Below are 15,156 nucleotides of genomic sequence, written 5' to 3' on the forward strand. Positions count from 1 at the left end.
CCAAGCGTGCTCCCCCACCCAGAAGACTAAGAATTTGCCTTTGGCCGCTCCTAACCGGCCAGCCAACTCGGCAGACTAATAAGTAAATCCGATCAGAGCGTTCCTTTGCCTTTCCAGTAGGGCATTGTTTGTTGGCCATTCTTGTTGATGTTGGCACGGATTTAACTGACGGACGGGCGAACGAACGAACTACCTGTGCTGTACCAGATATGCTTTGCCAATTGAAGAAAGAAAATGACGTGGAGATCTTGTCCGGCCCACGGGGGGAGATGTGTTGCCCAGCCTTCGAGTCCTGCTTCTTTCACCTTCCGACTTTGGGGGGTTTATATATTGCTCAAGGCTGCTTTATGCTTTGATCGAATAAGCGGAGATCCCATACGATGCTAAAGCGTAATTACATATCTAATGAATGACTGGAAGAAATGGAAGAAGTTCACAATTCGATCTCTCAAAATAGCATAATGACATATATAATATATGCATGATCTGCTAAAGCGTAATTACCTATCTCATTTAGGCAGGGAGATCGTCATGAATTCGATCATGACCGTAATGACATATATAATATATGAATATGAAGGTTGACGGCATTCGAAAGGCCCTATATTATTTAGGGGTCGCTCACTCATTCATATGGGTGAGGGGCAATTGATGCTCAAAATAGATCATACTCAAAAAAAGAGTTTGATCCTGGCTCAGAACGAACGCTAGCTATATGCTTAACACATGCAAGTCGAACGTGGCTTGCTTCCCCATCCATCCACGTGGGGGCAGAAGGGCAAGATGAATGGCCCTCTCCTAGCGCGTGCTCACTCACTCAAATGATATGCGAGTGGTGCGCTGGGCGTGGGGCACAACAAGCAAAGTGGCGAACGGGTGCGTAACGCATGGGAATCTACCGAATAGTTCACTCCAAATCCTGAATAATTCATAAAGCAAGCTAATTCGCACTGTTCGATGAGCCCACGTAGTATCAAGTAGTTGGTTAGGTAAAGGCTGACCAAGCCAATGATGCTTAGCTGGTCTTTTCGAATGATCAGCCACACTGGGACTGAGACACGACCCAGACTCCCTCGGGGGGCAGCAGTGGGGAATATTGGACAATGGGCTCACGCCCGATCCAGCAATATCGCGTGGGTGAAGAAGGGCACTGTCGCTTTTCAAGCTCTTTCGTCGAGTTTCGATCATGACAGGACTCGAGGAAGAAGCCTCGGCTAACTCCGTGCCAGCAGTCGCAGTAATACGGGGGGGCAAGTGTTATTCGGAATGACTGGGCATAAAGGCCACGTAGGCGGTGAAAAGGGTGGAAAGTGAAAGTCGCCAAAACACTGGCGGGGTTCTTTCTTGACCATTTCACTTGAGTGAGATAGGGGAGAGTGGAATTTCGTGTGGAGGGATCAAATCCTAAGATATACGAAGGAATGCCAACCGCGAAGGCAGCTCTCTGGGTCCCCACTGACGCTGGGGTGCAAAAGCATGGGGAGCAAACTGGATCAGATACCTTGGTAGTCCATGCCGTAAGCGATGAGTGTTCTTCCTTGGTCTGCCTACCTACTAGGTAGGATTAGGATCAGGGGCCTAGCTAACGCATGAAACACTCCGCCTAGGGAGTACGGTCGCAAGACTGAAACTCAAAGGAATTGACGGGGGCCTACACAAGCGGTGGAGCATGTGGTTTAATTCGATACAACGTGCAGAACCTTACCAGCCCTTGACATGTGAACAAATGTGCATGTCCTTAACGGGATGGTGCGAAAATTCATACAGGTATTGCATGGCTTTCGTCAGCTCGTGTCGTGAGATGTTTGGTTAAGTCCTATAATGAGCGAAACCCTCGTTTTGTGTTTCTGAGACATGCTCTAACGGATCAATGTCATCGCCCCTTCTCAAGGGCGAGGGTGAGTAAGCGAACTCTCAGAGGCAAGCGCCTCTTTTTGATTGATGACACTCCTATGAAGGCAGGTGCGTGCTGCACTCACAAGAGACTGCTAGTGATATGCTGGAGGAAGGTGGGGATGACGTCAAGTCCACATGGCCCTTATGGGCTGGGCCACACATGTGCTACAATGGCAATGACAATGGGAAGCAAGGCCGTAAGGCGGAGTGAATCCGGAAAGATTGCCTCAGTTCAGATTGTTCTCTGCAACTCGAGAACATGAAGTTGGAATCGCTAGTAATCGCGGATCAGCATGCCGCGGTGAATATGTACCCGGGCCCTGTACACACCGCCCGTCACACCCTGGGAGTTGATTTCGCCCGAAGCATCAGACCAATGATCACCCTATCTATGTATGTTCCACTAGTGTGGCCCACTATGGTTGGGGTGGTCTTATTGGCGCATACCATGGTGGGGTCTTCGACTGGGGTGAAGTCGTAACAAGGTAGTCGTAGGGGAACCTGTGGCTGGATCGAATCCCTCACCATATGAATAGTGAGTGACTCCGTCCCTCTCCCGGGGGTCGAGAGTTCGGCAAGCTCACCCTCACCATATGAATAGTGAGTGACTCCGTCGATGGCGGCCCCCCTCTCAAATAAGTAACTAAAGGCAGTCGAGTGTGCTAACGCACCCTTGCCCCTCCTATTTCTTCTCTGGCGGCTTCGTACCTTCATTTGTACGTGTTCCTACTGCTTATGTTCCGACATAAGCGATTATTCCAATAAGTAGTGTTTTGGAATCTGCACATGTTCCAAGTTATGTTGTTCCGGCATCTGATGGAGTTCCAATAAGTGTTGTTCTGCCAATAGCTATAGTTCTTACTTGCGATGTTCCGATATTCCATGTAGTTCCCACTTGTGTTAATAAGGGTGTTATGACGAGTTCAAGTGTTCCAACGCCACTCAAGTTGGTAAGATTGGTTTCACCAACAACTGCCCCATCTTATTTATAGTCGTTCCAATCTTCCCCACTGTCAGTATTCTGCTCCACTTCAATCCTAGTCACTGTAAGGTCCGTGGATCCCATAGCTAGTCAGACCGCAGGCATTAAGCTTCAAGGCGCATCGATAAGGTGTCACGCTAAAAGCTAGGTCTTGCTAACACATAAGGAATATATGGTACTGGCATGGATTCTTGTCATTATTTGTATAGTCATAACCATATCTTTAGGAGTTATTCCCCTAGTCATTCCAGGCCATTCCGCATGTAAAAGCCAGCATCAGTATATTAAGCCATTGAAGCAGCAAAGGCACCATCTATAGCAGTTTCCCCAGTTCCATACATTGCATACCCTCCATCTCTAGATCCAACACCAGTAGCTTCCCAACAGTAGGGTCAGTAGCATAACCAGTGGTTTACCCATAAGCAACCATTGATGCAGTCATTGATTTCGTAGTTGAATAAACAACAGAAGAAAGAGTAGCAGATTGAGCAGTAGATTCAGAAGTAGATTCTGTCAATTAAGCAATTGATCCAGCAGAGAGAAAGGCTCATCTAGGAAAGACAGATGCAAAGGCTACAGTACCTAAAGCTAAGCAGGAGCAGTAGAAGAACCGCCATCAACAGAAGCAAGGGTAGATATAGTTCCAGGTCCAGCAGCACCCGTAGCAGCTTCTGTCGATCCAGCAAGTTCTTCTATTGGCTCAGCATCAGTTTATCCAACAGCAGAGTAAGCAGATCCAAGTCCAGATACCGTTGACTCAGCAGCAGCTGATTTAGGTATTTCTTTTCATCTTTCTCTCACTCCCTTACATCGATATTTCCCTTTCCATTCTTCCTTCACCCTCTATCCAATCTTTCCAATCCTAATCATTCTGATTTCCTCAATTTCAATAAATTCCATTTATCCATTCACTTTTCCTTGAGATGGGGATCTCCTAGCTAGCCTTCGCCTACTTCACCGAGAGTAAGGAGAACTAAGTTCCCCTGTTTGGTTGGGTTGGGACATTTCCAAAACCTCACCCCCCATTATAATAGTAGGGCCTCAGGCGAGTCCCTCCAGGCCTTGTCATTTTTCTTTTTGCTATCCAATCGGATTCCGTCGGTGCATCTATAGCTAAGCAAGCCAGCCTTTATCGAGTGCAATATCGATAGTGCTCACTCTCCCTGGTGCGAGCGCAGGGTCGACTACCTAGCTTGACTGACTTGACGGAGCATAAGTAACACTCTTCCCAATGAATCAATGAGCATAGGCAACCGTCACTCCTAGCCTATAATCACTTGCCATCTATAAGCAAGCTACGAGGTGCTCTATATTTATTAGCGAGTGGAAACCACTTACAAACTTATATAAACAAGCAAGCGAAATCGAATGAACAAGCGGATGGGAAGGAAGAATCATCGGCTAAGCCGGGTAAGGAGGAACGGCAAGAACACGCAGGGAAGAGGTCTAGACAACTCTCCGATAGATCATGACATATCCTCAGCTTGCAGAGCACCCCCAAATACGACTCCATAAAAGAATCCATGCTAAAGGCACTGTCCTAGCCCACACCTCATCTTTCAACGACTTTGCCTCCTACCGTCGGCAGGGAATTACACTCTGAGATTCCTTTGAAGATCCAGAGATCCCCATGCTTTGTTCTATCAGAGAGTTCAAGTGGTCTCCGACAGACAGTAACTCCGAGTACAATCCCCTAACTCTGGTCCATATGGGTGGTACGTGTGAGTCATCTATCATTCTGAGGTGTTTATCGCTGCTTCTCTGGATAGGATGGATGGGATCGTTGGATTGAACCAATGGGATGAATTAGATCGCTGGATTTTTGAGCTGGCTTTGAATTCATTAAGGCATTGATTGGCCAATCGTTACTTGCATCGCTCGTTACTGGCAGGCGCTGGTCCAAGAAACAAATAGGCTGGGGCTGGTCAAATCTGGCTGGATGGGTCTCTCTTGCAAACTGGAGACAATGAACTTGATGGCGGGCTTGCCGCTAGCTAAATTGCTGGCAGCAGGCGGCTGCTAGCTAGATGGCAGCTAGGGGGTGGGTAGAAGAATGATTGCTGGCTTACCTAGCTGGGATGAATTAGATCACTGGCTTCAGATTGTTTGCTTTGCTGCTGGACCTGGAACAGGTACTCCAACTAGTTATGCTACTTATGCTGGATAAGCTAGATCTTATGCTTAATCGACATCAACAGTTGCATTCCAACTGGTTCTTAAGCTACTGGATATGGATCTCAGTATGGAGATGGGTATGGATCTTGATCTGGTTAATATGCTTAAACATGCGCTTAAACCTATATATACTTATGGATCATATACATAAACAGCTTCTGCTGGTATTGCTGCTAGGTCAACGACTGGATCTACTGGATAAAGCTAAGCAACTAGATAACCCACTGGATCTACTTGTGCTTCACCGACTGCTTAATTGACTGAACCTTGAAAGGGGCTTCATCGATCTCTGCGTATTATGCTATGCTTATTATGCTCTTGTTCACCTTACGTCCAACATTCAACCTACAGTTATCATCACATCCAGTTGGTCACAACACAACACTATTACACCTCCAGTCCACACAGTGAAATCGCATACCCGAAATGCTTAGATCGACCTTGCGACCTCCCCCCCGAGAGAGAACTTCAGCGATCTTACTGCTTCCTTCGACCTGATCGAGACTTCGATTTATGATATCCGGATCTAGATTTATACCCGGATGGATCTCTCTTACCTGGATCTAGCCACCTGAGATCGAAGATCTTTATACCCGGCTGGACGTATCTAGATTTATACTCGTTTCTCTATCTCTCCCTCCTAATCTTAGATTGACCTCCTAAACCTTTTCACCTCACAAAACAGACCACCCATTGCACTCATCATGAAGCATAGAAACCGTACCACAGTGAACCATAGCTAGTTACACCATGCAGTTCCACACCTAATTTCTTGATGATCAATTGAACTTGCTTCTTGCCGAAGGTGGTATCTCGCCTTATCGATCTTGCTGTCCCTGGAGATGAAGATGAGCTCGCCTGTGCTACAGGTGTTCACTGCAGTGTCACGATGGGGGCCTTCTCCTGTCAACCAGTCAGTGGTGGGGCCTTTTATCCCTATGGGTATGATATTGAACGGGGTATGATATTGAATGGGGTCTGGATTGAACAGGTCCTTCTCTCTCTCTCATCTGGTGGTAACACGGGGAACATAATCTCTCACATATGGTGGGTCGAAAAATGGGTGTGTTGGGTGGGCTATTTTTTGTGACCAATCTAGTGATCAAGAAACAATAGCAACTATAATTGATTCGAGCGAGAAAGCAACATCTATCACTCATAAACACATAGAAGCTCTGGGTGTATCGACATATGTAACGATCATCGTCATTGCATCCAGTCTCGATGTAGGAACCTATTGTTCCGTAGGGGTAAGCTCCGTCCCGGGGTATGTGGGAAATATCCTTTCCATTGATGGGTAACATCTTGATTTTCTAGGAGCTTGGGGAACATATCTTTTCTCATCCGGTGGAAACTTGACATATCTTCTCTCTTCTGGTGGTAACGTGTGGTCCTTTCTTCTCTTCTCAGCCAGTGATGGGGTCCTTCTCCTCTCCAGTGATGGGGTCCCTCTCTCCTCTGGGGGTAAGTACATATCTTCTCCCGTCTGGTGGAAACATGGGAACATAATCAATATCGTTCGGCGTATCAATGGTGAAATGGGTGTATGGTATAGCTCATCGTAATGAGTGTGATGTTCATAGCTAAAAGGGAGGTGTGTGACTCACTCACAGTGTTGACCCCATACCATGTGGTTTTTTTGTGGCAGGTATCCAGTAATGGGGAACTCCTCTAATAGTCTGGCGTTAAGTACTTCTCTCACGTATGGTGGGTGGATGACTCATATCCTTTCCCCTGGCCGCACCTTCCTTCCGGCCAGCAGCATCAGCAAAACAGTCCATTATCTATCCATGCCAAGTTGGTGGGTGAACTCAATCAATCTCTCCCATAGTCTGTCAGTAAAATGTATCGATCAATATGCTCATCTGTAAACAACATGGCTCAATCCAATGTATTCCGGTGGGAACTTGGGGGACTGCTCCTTCTATCTTTCCCATGGATGGGGAACTTCTTTCTTGTTTGTTGTTGTGAACTTGGCTCAATCCCTCTAATCTGTTGAGAACATGGGAAACTTCTCTTTCTTTCAGGTATGTAGGAACAAAGTACCCCTAGCAGAAATAAGTTGAGACAAGTTGTTAACATATGCGATATAAATATGTAAACCAAGTTTACAACATACGCGATAAAGAGTGAGGTTACCCATTGTTACTACCCCGAGAGATAGGAGATTTCCCCCCATGTGCCATACGAATGAGAGAATGGCTAGACGTGTTGCTAGAGTGAGTTACCTAGAACGTGGGTGGGGCAAGGGGTGAATAACATGCATGGAGTGATGTTTTCATCTATGTGCCCGGCCGGGTCGAGGCTACGTGCGGTGAATGGTTGGCTTAGTGCAGTCTGTGAGTGGCTTCTCTGAAGGGCTTCTGTGAACGGATTCTCTGAATGGCTTCGTGCAGCGAATGAATGGTTGGTTTATTTCTTTAGAATGGATTTTTCTATGTGCTGTGAATGAACAGCTTATGTTAACCTTCTCCATGTGAACGGCTTTCTGTTTGCTGTGATGTGAACGGCTTCTATGTGCTGTCAATGGCACGTGAGTTTCCCCCATGTTCCCAACAGACAACGAGAGAAGAAATGGCCCTCCACCCAACAGATGAAAGAGAAGGACCTGTTCAATCATAATTGCCCGTTCAATAACACGCCATACCCAAGAAAAAAGGAAAACATAAACATTGCTTACGTATACGGAACACGGGTTCCTACCTCGAATGGAAGGAATAATCACGAAGCGCGGTATATATGAGGATTCGCAATTTGATATATCATACGCCATTCATAGCCAACCACCAGTCATAGTCAGTCTCATTGCCAGAAGGTCTAGCCATAGGAACAGTGCCAGTGGGTCAGCCGATAGTTGATCATCGCCAGTCAGAGCCAGGAGGTCATTGACAGCCGGTCAGTGCCAGAAGGTCAGCTGATAAGAAACAAGAAAAAGAAAACAGGGAATACACAATTCTTGATGGGATCACTGAAAAAGTAAGGTTTCCTGAAAATAATAATAATCAACAACCACAACAACAGAAACCACCACAACAGCAACATGCACCCCAAACACCTGAAAGTGGTGTTAGAAGATCTACCAAGATAAGTATACCCCCTGAACAATACTCTCCTTCATTATATTATTTATTGTTGACTGATTCTGGTGAACCTGAATGTTATGAAGAAGCAATGCAGGTTGAAAGTAGGAAGAAGTGGGAGCTAGCCATGGAAGAAGAGATGGAATCCTTAATGAATAACCAGACTTGGGACTTAGTCAGGTTGCCTGCAGGTAAAACTACATTGCAGAATAAATGGGTTTACAGGCTGGAGGAAGAAGATGGAGGAAAATAGAGATACAAAGCTAGACTTGTGATGAAGGGTTTTGCACAGAAGAAAGTTATTGATTTTAATGAAATATTTTCTCCTATTGTTAAAATTACTTCAATCAGAACTATTTTAAGTTTAGTAGCAGTTGAACATTTGCATCTTGAGAAGTTAGATGTAATGACAACCTTTCTCCATGGGGATTTGGAGGAAGATATATATATGTAGCAGCCACAAGCATATGAGGTAAAAGGGAAGGAGAAACTAGTGTGCAGGTTGAAAAAGAACTTGTATGGCTTAAAACAGACTCCAAGGCAGTGGTATCTAAAATTTGACAAGTTTATGTCTGAACAAGGTTATACTAGATGTCACTCTGATCATTGTGTTTATCTGAAAAAGAAAAATGATGGTAGCTATATTATATTGTTATTGTATGTAGATGACATGCTTGTTGCAGGGTCTAACATGCAGGAAATAAATGTGCTCAAAAGAAAATTGGAAAATTCATATGCAATGAAGGATTTGGGAGCTACAAAACAAATCGTTGGTATGAGAATAACTAGAGACAGAAAAAATCGCAAATTAACATTGTTTCAGAATGAGTACATACAAAAGGTGTTGAAATATTTAATATGCACAATGCAAAACCAGTTAGTACATCTTTTGCTGGCCATTTCAAACTTAGTAAGGAGATGTGCCCAAAGATCCAAGAAGACATGGATTATATGTCTAAATTTCTATATGCATTAATAGTTGGAAGCTTAATGTATGCAATGGTCTACACAAGGCCTGATATTGCACATGCGATGGGAGTTGTAAACAGGTATATGAACAATCCAAGAAAAGAACATTGGATGGCAGTGAAATGGATTCTCAGATATTTGAGAGGTACCACAAATCAAGCATTATGCTTTGGTGGTTCAAAAATTTCTCTACAGGGATATGTTGATGCAAATATGGCAGGTGACAGAGATAACAGGAGGAGCACTATAGGATATGTATTTACTGTAGGTGGAACAACTGTCAGTTGGGTTTCAAAAATCCAAAGTGTCATTGCACTTTCAACAACAGAAGTAGAGTATGTTGCTGCTACAGAGGCTAGTAAAGAAATGATTTGGTTACAAAGGTTTATGGATGAATTGGGTAAGAAGCATGATATGGGCACGTTATACAGTGATAGCCAAAGTGCCATTCATCTTGCAAAGAACTCAGCATTTCATTCCAGGACTAAACACATATAACTCAAGTACCATTTCATACGATCAGTTTTGGAAGATGGAGAGTTGAATCTAGAAAAGATACACACTAGCTAGAATCCTATAGATATGCTAAAAAAAGTTGTAATGAGGGAGAAACTGAGAATATGCTCAGTTTCAATTGGTCTTCAAGGATGAAGATGAAGATGAGAAACAGCCAGGTCGAAAGAGGAGTCATTGTCCAGCGAAATGAAGCAGCGGTGGAGTTGCTACAATCATTCTCCAAGTGGGAGATTGTTGGGTGTGGAGCATGATTATCATCCTAATTTAGAGGTCTTTGTTTCAGCTAGATGCATACCCCAGGAAGATTGTACACCCCTCAACACTAGGGGGTGCAAGGGGGATTTTTCCCCCTCGCAACAGTTCAGGGGGGCCCATCCCCCTCAACTGGGGGGTCCAACAGCCAGTGGTCCCCCAGTGGGGGTTTCGGGGGCAGCGCCCCCGAAGCTAAAAACATATGTAAAATTGTGTTGTAAAAGTATAGTAATTTCTAGTCAATCTGGGCCGTTCATTAGGCCGATGATCTGACTGTAGAATTTATGTTTAGTTTAGGGTATTTTTCCCTAGAAGGCAACCCCTCTCTTTGTATGAGGGTATTGTATTGAGGTTGTGATATAGATGTGTATTCTCAGAGCGAGAAATAGATAGGTGAGACTGTGAGAGAAAAAAGAGGATATTACAATGGATCTGCTCTAGGTTGTGTCTCTTCATTTTGCTGGATAATATAAAGGAAGGACTGGCTATTCAGGGTGGACGTATCACAAACTGGGTGAACCATGTATATCTGTGTCTCTCTTGTTTTATGCATTTTCTGTGTTTATATTGCTGCAATATTTTATGTGTTCCATTGCTCTGTAATATATAATTTTCTAACAGTTGCCTCTTACAATCATATGGAGAGTTTGCTCATGCCTTCTGCATGACGAGCTTATATAGAGTTATCATATGCTACCATATAGTCATCATTGAGTCATGATTTTGTTCAAGGGAAGTAAGCCTGAGTCAGCCTCTCTACAGTGTCTTTTGACCTTTTTTCAGTACGCCATCATTGGTTGTTAGTGTCATGTTTGTCATATCAGTTATATTGGTCCTTTGCTCGTGCTAGTTTGAGAAGGTCTCCATCGACTTTTTGCTGGCAGGTCTTGTCCTTATCGACAACGACATATTGCTCTGAGGGCAGGCTTAGAGTCACATCCTGGCCATATTTTCATTATTGATAGGTCACCTTGTGCTCAACATCGATCAGTATCATGGGTCTTTGACTGAGTAGTTTCCCTTGTATTTGACATCAACTTTCATTATCACACATTGGGATTTGTGCAATGCCTTGGTTTCCATTTTACCCTATTGGTGTATTCCTCGTCTCTGTGTCAACTTTCAGTGTTGGTTGGTTCAGAGGGTTTCTATTGTGCACTAGCTACATCTTATGTATGCCAGAAATGTGCTTCGGTTGGGTTACTACATCTTTTTCATCCGATTCCTTCCACATTATTGGCCTACGGGTTACACTCGCGCTAGATTGATGAAGGATGACTTAATGCTTTCCTTCTAGAGGATCATTTCCTATTGACTACAGCTCAATTGCTTTAGGATAAAGATCTAGATTCCATTTAGCAGTACCTTGGGGTTTGCAGTCATCAGTGCCAGATTCCTTCGCTATCGACAATGGGAAACCATCATTATCTCTTGATTAATAGATTCTTCTGAGTGTTCAACTTCAGCTCATTTATTCGCACTTGTTAGATTGTACTGGGTACCTTGACTCTCATTTTCATTATCGGTGAGCAGTCTTGTGTTTGTTAATGATATACATCAATGACTGGTAATCAAATGATTTGTCATGTGGTTGACCTTAGATCATTTATTCCCATTTTGTAGAAATGTACCGCGGTGGTCGATGAAGACCTCGGGTTGCATCAACATGTTTTGGTTCACTTGTCAGTTGCTCCTATTACTGCTAGTTGACACCATCCACCTTATATGTTGCAGTTCTTCACAACCACATCTTATATGCTGGCATCCAAGTTGCGATGTAGTATCATTTTATTCCATCATGTTCATTTGATACTATTGGGATAAGTTTTTGACATCAATGACTAGCTTCATCCTTCAGCATCATTGATCGTCTTCTTATATGTGATATTCAGGCATGTACATTTTTTGATCATGATTAGATGATCCATCATGTACTTTCAGCTATTTATACTCGTATACATATTGGATCCACTTGTACTTGATATGCATACATGCTTTACCTTTTCTAATCATGGGTATGCTCACCTCAGACAACAGTTTCTTTCCAATCTCTTTTGATGGCTTGGCAGGCTGAATTCTGGTGATGTCCTTCTCAGTTTCGACAAGATTATTTCCATACACTTAATACATTTCGGTTATCATGTACCCCTTCTGACCTCATATATTAGGGGGCATCTGTTATAGCACCATTTACCACCATTGGTATTTGTGATTCTTGGTTTATGGCCTAGGGCAACCCCTCCTTCCAGACATGGTCCAAATATATTAAAAATAGTGTTTTATTCCATGTACGCTACTTTTCCTTGAGATAAAAGCGTGTACATGTGGGTTAGTCAATACCCAACCTGCGTATATGTGCTAAACCACTTAAAAAATTAAATTTTCTTAATTATGGGTGGAGTTCACGGGTTTTACCTGTTGATTACCTCCTATTGCTTATGGCCCAACTATTTCCCAACTAAAAAACTAATTGGGAGAAGTATAAATAGACTTCTATGGGAAGGCCTAAAGGAAGAGAAGAGGTAGAGTTATTATACTAATATTATCCCTGACTAAGTCTTATGAATCCATGTGCCTCATGCACTTCCCCAAGCTTTAGGAAACCCTTGTTTCCTTGATTATAGATATTCTCCCTCTTGCTTGAGATATCGTGGTGTTGGTTATGGAAGAAGATTGTTGAAGGCTGGGATAGGACGAATCTGGAGGATGGTTCCACTTCGAGCTGGAAGAAGAAGACTCAGGTGAATTCTCTCCATGTCATTTATAGCTTAGTGCAATAAAAGAAATGCTATCTTGTTTCCGAAATTAACTTTTTTTATTCATCAAATTATGTTGTAATTCATATATGAATGTTGTTTTGATGTATGATCAATCATTTGCTTATATGATATAAAGTCAAATTTTGTGAATATCCTTTACTTCTATACTGCTATGTGTGTTCCAATTGAATGATTTTCAGGTTTGAAGAACATTGGGAGCTACATAGGATCTCAACCCTGTGGGACCTACTCGAAGGAAGGAAATTCGGGTACGGTCACTGTTACGTAATTTGTTTATATAAGAATTTTGCTTGAGTTGTATGAGTGTTTCTTGTTGTATTTTTCTTATGCTCGGTTGGGGTTCTAACCCAAAGCCCTAGGGTACTTATTCCCGCAACACTCCTCTGACTCGGAACCTACAAATGATGAGGTCTGAGCCACGCGAGGAAGATCCGAATGTGAATATTATGTTCCGAAGTAGAATTACGACGGGATATGATAAAGGCAGATAGCACGAAGATAGCACTTGGGTTCGCAAAGCTCCGACGAAGGAAGCAGAGTTTGATTTGGAGCACACTAAGGAAACCTTTATGGAAGCTAAGAATAGCTTGGTTGATGCCTCCACTTCAAGAATAAAAGATAGATCGAAGCCGGAAATCTACCCATCTATGCTTATGACATTTCTGGAAACATGCATTAAGCTACTACGCGATAGTAAGGCTGTAAAAGGGTTGCAGGAACTCATTAACAGATGCACTGGGACTGCACCAGGAGAACCACATGTAGTCTGAAAGATTGGAAAGCATAAGACAAGGACAGGGAGAGAAATGAGGCTAACCGCGCAAATTGGAGAATATGAGATGGACCAAGTAATTCTGGACTTAGGATCGAACACAGACGTTCTGCCAAAGCAGACATGGGAGTGCATGGGGAGGCCTACGCTGTAGTGATCTCATATTTAGCTGCAAATGGCGAACCAACAGAAGATAATACCCCTGGGGCGATTGCATGGAATCACCATGGATATTAAGGGAGCGAGCACACTAGCAGACTTTGAGGTGATAGAGATTGTTGATGACAGCAATTCCTACCTCGAGCTCTTAGGAATTGATTGGGTCACTGACAGGAACGGGGTGATTAATCTAAGGAAGCACAAGATGATTTTTGAGAAGAAGTCTTTGCGTGTAGTTATACCCTTGGACCCTACTGAGGGATCACGCAATACAGAGATGGTGCACGACTATGAAAGCGACGACAATTTGGACTGAATCTACCAGATAACTGCATGAGAGCAAGACTGGGTAAATCCCACCGCAGATGGATGAATATCATGGGAGTGCAAAATCTCCTACACTTCAGATTTAGATGAGGAGATAGAATTATGGCAGAACTGGTTACACGAGGTAACCATGCTTAATTATAACATGATGACAAGGTCACTGCGATGCATATCAATAGAAGTGAGAGATCTCCCTACTTATGATGGATTAGGTGAGGTAGATGCTTTCTTAGACAAATTCGAAAGGGAGGTGCCAGAAAAGCAATGTTTCCAGGCCTTGAATTGGGTACTGTGCGGTACACCCACAAGGTGGTGGGGTACGTACAGAGGAAGATTTGAAGATTGGCGCACATGTAAAAAGATGATGTGCACATGGTGTGGGAAGCCTCAAGTGTGGTTGACAGATAAATACAATGGGAAGGATGATCTGCACATACATTTGGCCAAGTGGACATAGGCCTATGGGGAAAAGCCACAACCAGAGTGGGTGCACCTGTTCTGTCACACCCTAGATGTTATACCAATGAATTGGTATATATAAACAGAGCTCCGCCACGGGACAAGTGAATGGGATGTCCTATGTGAAGGGTTTGTGATGACCTTCAACTTTGAGGATGGATGGGATAGTATTGATGAATCATTACAGGAAGTAAAAGCAACCATCTTTAGGGTACCGCAGGATTCAGTAGAGATGATTCAGCTTGAATGGGCTGCCCAGTTAAGTTGCACACTAGAATGTTATAATGTCACTGCTGAGGAAGAGGATGGAGATCTGAGGAACATTGATATTCCCGAGACAGAAGGCCAATGCGAGGTTCAAGGACCACAAATCAAGAACCCTAACATCATCGTGGTAGTAAAGACTAAGCAGGTAAATGTTGGTACAGCGGAAGAACCCAAGTTCGCGAAGATTGGGGATTACTGGGATGACGCGATGGTAGACAAGGTCACTGAATTGCTCTGTGAATATTAGGACTTATTCCCAACCAAGTTTACGGACTTAAAGGGAATAATCAAAGATTTAGGGGTAATGAGGATCACGTTGAAACTTGATGCGAAGCCAGTTAAGTAGATGCTATATCGCTTAAACCTGAAATACAAGGAAAAGGTCTGTGTAGAATTAAACAAGATACTCGCGGTAGGAATCATTGATCCAGTGGAGGAATTTGACTAAGTAAGCCTCATGGTAGTACAAGAGAAGAAGCAAAAGGATTAAAAAATAATATGCGTGCACCTCAGAAAGTTGAA

At 43.5% G+C, this 15,156-nt stretch overlaps 1 pseudogene; it reads left to right on the plus strand.

Moving 5' to 3' along the window:
* The first annotated feature begins 677 nt into the window (after positions 1–677).
* Positions 678–2,414, plus strand: LOC149197486 (18S ribosomal RNA; annotated as a pseudogene).
* The last annotated feature ends 12,742 nt before the right edge of the window (positions 2,415–15,156 follow it).

This window comes from Pinus tabuliformis, chromosome 2_2 (assembly GCF_031772625.1).
Source record: "Pinus tabuliformis cultivar Carrire ecotype Pingquan chromosome 2_2, CPIR1, whole genome shotgun sequence".
Lineage (NCBI taxonomy): Eukaryota > Viridiplantae > Streptophyta > Pinopsida > Pinales > Pinaceae > Pinus > Pinus tabuliformis.